General features: G+C 34.4%; 1 long non-coding RNA gene across 1 annotated transcript; it reads right to left on the bottom strand.

The window, feature by feature from the left end:
* Positions 1-223: 223 nt before the first annotated feature.
* Positions 224-2,638, bottom strand: LOC124887387. Its single transcript, XR_007045023.1, has 4 exons — positions 2,247-2,638; positions 1,033-1,252; positions 773-924; positions 224-672 (listed from the first exon to the last, which is right to left on the bottom strand). It is a non-coding gene; the product is annotated as an uncharacterized LOC124887387 (long non-coding RNA).
* Between the last annotated feature and the right edge of the window lie 5,363 nt (positions 2,639-8,001).

Genomic DNA, 8,001 nt, shown 5'->3' with positions numbered 1-8,001 from the left:
AGAATCTGGTGAATTCATCTAGTAAATCTAGATGGTCATTGAGATGTACAACAACCTGCTTATTGTAACAACTTAAGAAAATAGTACTAAGAAACAAGAACATGATGATCGTCTGTAATATTTAAGTATTCAAATAAAAAAAAATTATCGCCTCATTGTACACCTTTTTACGTCCTTGTACTATTTTCCCACTCATGCTTATTGTAACAACTCACAATCCCACAATACAAACACTAATATATTTTATTATGTTTTACTGAATATAATTAACATACAATACAACAAAATAGGGAAAATTGCAGGGAACAACGAAACAAAGAAATACACTTGAAATTTAAAACTAGAAGTCAGGAAGGGGTTGACAAGAACAAAGAAAGAGTTGAGAATATTCCCAATATGAAATAACATCCTTATCCCTTCCTATGATGTTCTCACACTTCTATACAAATTCCATAACTAACTTTGGCCTTGCTCACGTGATTTTCCTCCTTCCCAAAACCAATTATCGATCCTTCTAGGTGGAACAACACTTCTAGTACCTCGTCTCAGCTTGTCCATGTGGAAATTGTTCTTCGCCTCCTCCTTAGCATCCATCCTAGCAGAAGTATCAATTGACTTCGCAACATTAATATCTGGGAAGGATTTGCACTCATGTTCCTTTTTTGAACATTCCTGCTAGAAGTTATAAGTCAGTAAATTAGGACTAGAGTTTTTTAAAATAAGAAAAAGGTCGACATTTTTTATTGAAATCACAAGGTGACGGAAACTTAACCTTTATTCTGTTCACTAAGCTGCTTGCTTGTTCCGCGTAAACTGTTTTCTTCGGAGTAGCCTTATCATCGTCATTGCGGATTATTTCATAGCCAATTGGGCAAGAAAGGATACAATTCTTTCGCTCTTTCTATTACACCAACGGTACCAATTCTGCAAGGAATATTCAATGACTTATGCAGTTAAGTCCCACAATATAACCAAAAATCATAATAGAAATTAATGAGCATCACAACAGTAAGGCAAATTGTAGTAGTGAACCTTCGTCCGTTAAAGTCCATCGTAGCATCAAGGAACATGTCATATTTCTCCCTTTCGTTCTGAAACATGCTCTTAACTTCCTTCAAATACGATAATGCATCATTAGCTATCAGCTTTGGTTTGCAAGCAATAGCACTAGAACCAGCTCCATCTATGTGGCTGCCACTCCTTTTCCATCCAAACAACTTTCACGAACTTGCGATTGACCGTACCTAATTATCTGATAGAAAGAAAAAACAAATACATCAGAGCCGTAGACATTAATAGTCAATTAAGTACATTGCTTCAAAATCAAGGGTGTGGTATTACAGTAAATTTAGTGGGTGAAATTATGAGAGATTAGATCTCAACAACAACAACAGACCCTGTGTATTCCCACTCTGGGGAGGGTAAAATGTACGCAGTCCATACTGCTGTCTTCGAAAAAGTAGAGAGGATGTTTCCCATAGACCCCCGGATCAAGAATGAGAATAGTATACCAAGGCAGGAATGAAACATGAGACATGAGAGATTAGAGCTCAAATTCTAGTAAAGATAGCTGATATCTTTATACGTGACTAAGCCTTGGTAGGCAAAGTTTCAACAAATGTAGTAGTTGGAGATAGAAATTTGAATATTTGAGATGCGCACAAACTTTCAAGGCTTAATATAGTATTTGTTATTAAATTTTATTTAGACGCTATCTACCACACGTTTTAGTTGGGCATCTAAACAAATGATAATAAGATTTTTGAAAGAATTTTGTGCGTACCCTCAAATATCTATTAAGTAATTAAGTTAACCACATAAATTGAATTATCTCATTCAGTTATACACATCAGTCTCAATTGGAACATGTTTGAGGTTTTAAGGCTTATTGAGGTCAATGCATAAAATAAAAGCAGGTGATATATTTTAATTGGTTAATGTATCTACATAATTGATACTTGAAAATACACGCAAATGTTTTCTAAAATTTTAACTAAAAGTATCTAACATGATTTTTGTGCTCAATTGGAACAAATTATAGTTTGAGTATCTATATAAAGTTTAACTCAAGACGTCTATTTATGTTATAAGTCAACTTGTAGTGTTCTTAAATGCAAGTGGTGGCTAAGAATTCTCAACCACTTTAAACCATGCTTATTTTGAGAAAAAAGAAAAAGCTTTGATAGTCATGTACATAAAAATCATCGCACATGGAGAAAAAAATGAACAAAAGATAAAGAGCTTACGATTCTCCATGGGAAGAACCAAATGGTAGCTTAAATGAAGGGCTATCATATACATCATCTGTCACTCTCTTCATGCTGCAAAAATAGAACAACAGGTTTTACAATAAAAATGACAAAAGAATATATGCTCCATTCTGTTAACAAAAAAAAAACTCACCTTTTAAGGTTTTCCAATGAAGAAAAATCAAAAGTCTAGAAGATCTATCACAAAAATTGGAGTTAAATCAATGGTTTAGATAAAAAATATCTTCTTTAAATTCATTTTTCTCTACCTTTTTTTCCCCCTCTGGCAGTCGGGAGAACTACAACACACAGAAATTTGGGAAATAAAGATCTAAAGGCAAAGATGTGAGGCAAGAAAATGAATTGAAAGAAGAAATACTGTTGATGTATATTTTATGCAATGCGAATCTATTGGCATAAAACATGTAGTTCAAATACCACTTTATGCACATATATATAGTCCCAAAATTTGGTTGACGTACCAAATGTTATTTTATATGTATTTCGGGTACACGAATCTGTATATATGCAACACCAACTTCAACACTAGTTCATGTATAAACAAGAATACCTTTGATGTTCTTTAACACCTTCAACACAAGATTACTAATAATCTATCGAAGAAGTGTATTAGATTTCAGCAAAAATAGATGAAACAGAATTTAAGGCGAAGTCCCCCGACTTCACGGAGTGTCCTTAAGGAATAATTTCCCTCACTGTACCTGAGGTTATGGAATCTTCCTCCCAGGATAAAATGACCTACAATCCGAACAATAGCGGTACCTCAAATTGTTGGATTCTATGAACTCACTTAACAATTTAATTGACCACACAGAATGTTTTTGAAGACAAGAAGAAAGTTTTTATTTCAGAAAATTTTTGTATCTAAACCTGTGGATGAAAGCAGGTTTATATAGCCTTCATATGCTTCTTTTGAAAAGTGGCAATGGTTCACTTAAAAGGCATGACCTTTCCTAAAAAATCATGTCTGTTCGTCCAAAGATTGCATCTTTTCTAAACAGGCAGACCATTTCATGAATCAGTGTGTCATTTCGTTGAAGGATTGCATCCTTTTGAAGCATCAGTTCGAAATAGTGCATCGTTTAGAAGCATCAGTTCGAAACAGTGCCATGCATATAACTAGAGGATTAAAACATAGAAAAATTTACTGCTTTTTTATTTTCCCTTCGGATTAAATTTCTGTCGAATAAATTTTGTCCAAAAAGATAGATCTCATCGATCGATCTTTTGACAAATCCAAATCCAAATCCAAATCCAAATTCAAATCCAAATCTGAAGCCGAAGCTGAAGCCGAACCGAGCGAGCGACGACAATGACGACATGAGGCATCTCTTATTTCTTGCCTCACTTACCATGTGGAGTAAGTATTCCTTATTTTAAACACTCACAAGTTCTCTTCTTCCACCAATGTGGGAGAAAGAAAGAGCGAACTTTCCAATTTGGGAGTACACTTTCTAAATTGGTGTCTCCCTTCTCTCCATCATTTTTCTCCATTTTTTATTCACACTTTTTCATATACTTTGAACCCAACAATCCTCCACATGAATGGGAAATAACTATTTTTTTCGTAAAATTTTTATGGATAAGGATGTGATCATCAAGCAAAGACTGATTGCATCTGGATAAGTGGGTTTCCCTTTGAACTTTCCGTAGTGAACATGTATTGGATGTACTCGGTCAATCGGTAGATTTGATATCTTTGAACCGTCGAGTTTTAGTGTACACCTAGACAATACATGTCACACAACCAACCTTTTACCATTTATGATTCTCACGATTTTGTTCTTTTCAGCCATGAAAACATCCCGATTTCATGAGAGCTTAGAGAATAGGCCTTTACTAATATTCTCCTTGAAGCGACTTTCACTTCGCCCTCACATAGGTAATTTCTAAACATTCAATCCTATAGATTAAACTATTTGGGCAAATTTGTCAAATTTAGATAATCATTAAAAGACTTTTCACTTTAAGTCTTATCCTTGTTTACTACACATTGTCTACATCATGAGAATAGGTTGGGTAATTAACAATGTTGAACCTGTCAGACACAACTTTGTTTGATCTCTTTGAACCTAGCTCTTAGGATCTCCAGTCTGCTAGGTAAAGTTACCGTCATGCTGACTTGTCCTAGACCTTAAACCCATTCCCTTGGATGTCCTCTCAACTCCTTCTCTAGATAGGCCTTTTGTAAGTGGATCCGACATATTATCCTTTGAATTTACATAGTCAACAGTGATAATTCCACTAGAGAGAAGTTCTCTCATGGTATTATGTCTCCGTCTTATGTGACGAGACTTACCGTTATACATCATGCTCCCTGCCTTACCTATTACTGCTTGGCTATCACAATGTATACATACTGGTGCCACTGTTTTGGGCCAAATAAGGAATATTTTCCAAGAAATTCTGGAGTCATTCTGCTTCTTCACCGACTTTATCTAATACGATAAATTCAGATTCCATTGTAGAGCGAGCAATACATGTCTATTTGGATGATTTCTAAGAGACTGTATCTCCACCGATAGTAAATACATATCCACTCATGGATTTTACTTCGTTCGATCCGGTGATCCAATTTGCATCACTATATCCTTCAAGTACAAAAGGATATTTATTATAATGCAAAGTATAGTCTTGAGTGTATTTAAGATACCCCAAAACTCTTTTCATTGCCATCCAATGAGTTTTGTTGGGATCACTTATGTACCGACTCAATTTACTAATAGCACATGCTATGTCTGGTCATGTACAGTTTATTATATATATTAAACATCCCAATACTCTTGCGTACTCCAATTGTGAGTCACTTTCACCTTCATTCTTTTGAAGTTCAAAGATCACATCCAATGGAGTCTTGGTAATACCGAATTCCATATACTTGAATTTGTCAAGTACATTTTCGATATAAAGAGACTGTGACAGTACCAACCCTCTTATACCTAAGATCACATCCGTAACTCCAAGGTCTTTCATATTAAACTTTCTCTCGAACATTCATTTTATTGTATTTATGTCAGAAATGTCTATACTGATGATTAACATATCATCCACATATAAACAAATAATGACTTGGTGATTCGGAGTGTCTTTAATGTAAACACATTTATCATATTCATTTATCTTGAACCCTTTTGCCAACATGGTTTGGTCAAACTTCGCATGCCACTGTTTAGGCTCTTTCTTTAATCCATACAATGACTTAATAAGCTTACACACTTTATTCTCCTTTCCTGGAACCATAAATCCCTCAGGCTGTTCCATGTAAATTTCTTCCTCCAATTCTCCATTTGGAAATGCGGTTTTCACATCTATTTGATGTATTTCAAGATCATATACCACCGCCAAGAAAATTAACATTTGAATCGTTGTTATCCTTGTTACTGGTGAGTATGTATCAAAGTAATCAAGGCCTTCTTTTTGATTGAAGCCTTTTACTATAAGTCTTGCCTTGTATTTGTCAATAGTACCATCTAATTTTTTCTTTTGAAGATCCATTTAGAACCTAAAGGTTTATTTCCTGGAGGAAAATCAACCAATTTCCATGTATGGTGTCTTAAGATTGAATCAATCTCACTATTGACTGCCTCTTTCCAAAAGGATGAGTCTGATGATGACATCGCTTCTTTAAATATTTGAGGCTCATTTTCTAAGAGAATACTACAAAATCCAAACCAAACGAAGTTGACGTTCTTTGATGTGTACTACATCTTGGATTTTCTTCATTATGTATATTCTTACTTGGTTCATCTCAAGGTCGTTTAGACACCCTACTAGACTGTTCATGTCTAGTTTTATACGGATAAATGTTTTCAAAGAACTTATCATTATCTGATTCAATTACCGTATTTTCATTAATATACGGATGTTCAAATTTATGAATCAAAAACCAACATGCTTTACTACTTTTAGCATATCCTATGAACACACAGTCCACTGTCTTAGGTTATATCTTAACCCTTTTAGGCATAGAAACTTGGACCTTTGCTAGACACCCCCACACTTTGAAATATTTCAAGTTGGATTTCCTTCCTTTGAATTTCTCATAAGGAATTGATTGTGTCTTACTATTGGAAACTTTATTGAGTATACGATTGGCTGTAAGGATAGCCTCCCCCCAAAAATTTTGCGGTAAACCAAAACTTATAAGTAAGGCATTCATCATTTCCTTCAAAGTTCAATTTTTTTCACAATTCCATTAGATTAAGGTGAATACGGGGCCGTAGTTTGATTGAAAATTCCATTCTCTGCACATATTTTGGCAAAAGGAGATTCATATTCTCTGCCCCTATCACTTCTTATCATTTTTATCTTTTTGTCTAACTAATTTTCTAATTCAGTTTTTTATCACCTAAACACATCTATTGCTTCATTCTTACTATTTAGCAAGTAGACATAATAATATCTAGTGCAATCATCAATAAAAGTTATGAAATACTTTTTTTCACCACGTGATAGTGTTGACTTCATATCACAAATGTCAGTGTGTACTAAGTCTAAAGGATTGGAATTCCTTTCAACGGACTTATAAGAATGCTTTGCATATTTTAATTCCACACACGTTTTACACTTTGATTTATTGCACTCAAAGTTTGGCAAAACCTCTAAGTTAATCAGTTTTCGTAATGTTTTGTAATTAACATACCTAAACGTTCATGCCATAAATTATAAGACTCAAGCAAGTAAGAATAATTTGAACTTTTATTTATTTCAACATTTATTATATTTATCTTATAAAGGCCCTCGGTGAGATAGCCTTTTCCTACATACAATTCTCCTTTGCTAATTATAATTTTTTCAGAAACGGTTACACATTTGAATCCGTTCTTTTCTAGAAGTGAAATAGAAATCAAGTTCCTACGTAATTCCGGAACATACAAGATATTATTAAGTGTCAAGACCTTTCCTGAAGTCATTTTCAAGTCCACTTTTCCTGTTTCTTCTACCTTAGCCGTAGCGGAGTTAGCCATGTAGATCATTTCTTCTACTTGAGCCAGAGGGAATGACAAACATGGTGGGTGGCACCAGGATCTATCCACCACTCGCGAGGATTCCCCACCAAGTTGCATTCTTGAAACATAACACACAAATCATCACATTTTTTGTTGGACTCAATCATATTTGCTTGATTTTTTTTCTTGCCTTTCTTAGGGGCACGACAATTCGTGGACTTATGGCCAATCTTGCCACAGTTGAAGAACTTTTCCTTGAATTTCTTCTTGGGTTGATTGCTTCCTTTTTCAACTTTCTTCCCTTTTTTAGAATTATTTTGGTCATCTTCTACAATATGTGCTCCATTAATTGTAGAATTCCCCTTTGAACTTCTCTCGATAGCTTTATTATCCTCTTCAATATGTAGCCGGACAATAAGATCTTCGACATTCATCTCCTTGTGGTTGTGCTTCAAGTAGTTTTTGAAGTCTTTCCACATAGGTGGTAGCTTCTCAATGATCGCTGCTACTTGAAATGCATCATTCACAATCAAACCTACAAATAGTTTATATGAGTACTAAGAACATTTTCAATTTGTTCAACTAAGGTATTTTTCAAAGATATACCTTCTTCTAAGAGATCATGAATGATTACTTGAAATTCCTGAACTTGAGAGACAATCTATTTTCTATCTATCATTTTAAAGTCCAGAAACCTTGAAATAAATAATTTCTTAATTCCCACATCCTCTGTCTTATATTTTTGTTTTAGTTCTCCTACAATTCCTTCGATGTCTTAGTTC

This window comes from Capsicum annuum, chromosome 9 (genome assembly GCF_002878395.1).
Source record: "Capsicum annuum cultivar UCD-10X-F1 chromosome 9, UCD10Xv1.1, whole genome shotgun sequence".
In the NCBI taxonomy this organism is placed as follows: Eukaryota; Viridiplantae; Streptophyta; class Magnoliopsida; order Solanales; family Solanaceae; genus Capsicum; species Capsicum annuum.
The sequence above is the reverse complement of the archived record's forward strand: the minus strand, read 5'-3'. Positions and strand labels throughout refer to the sequence as shown.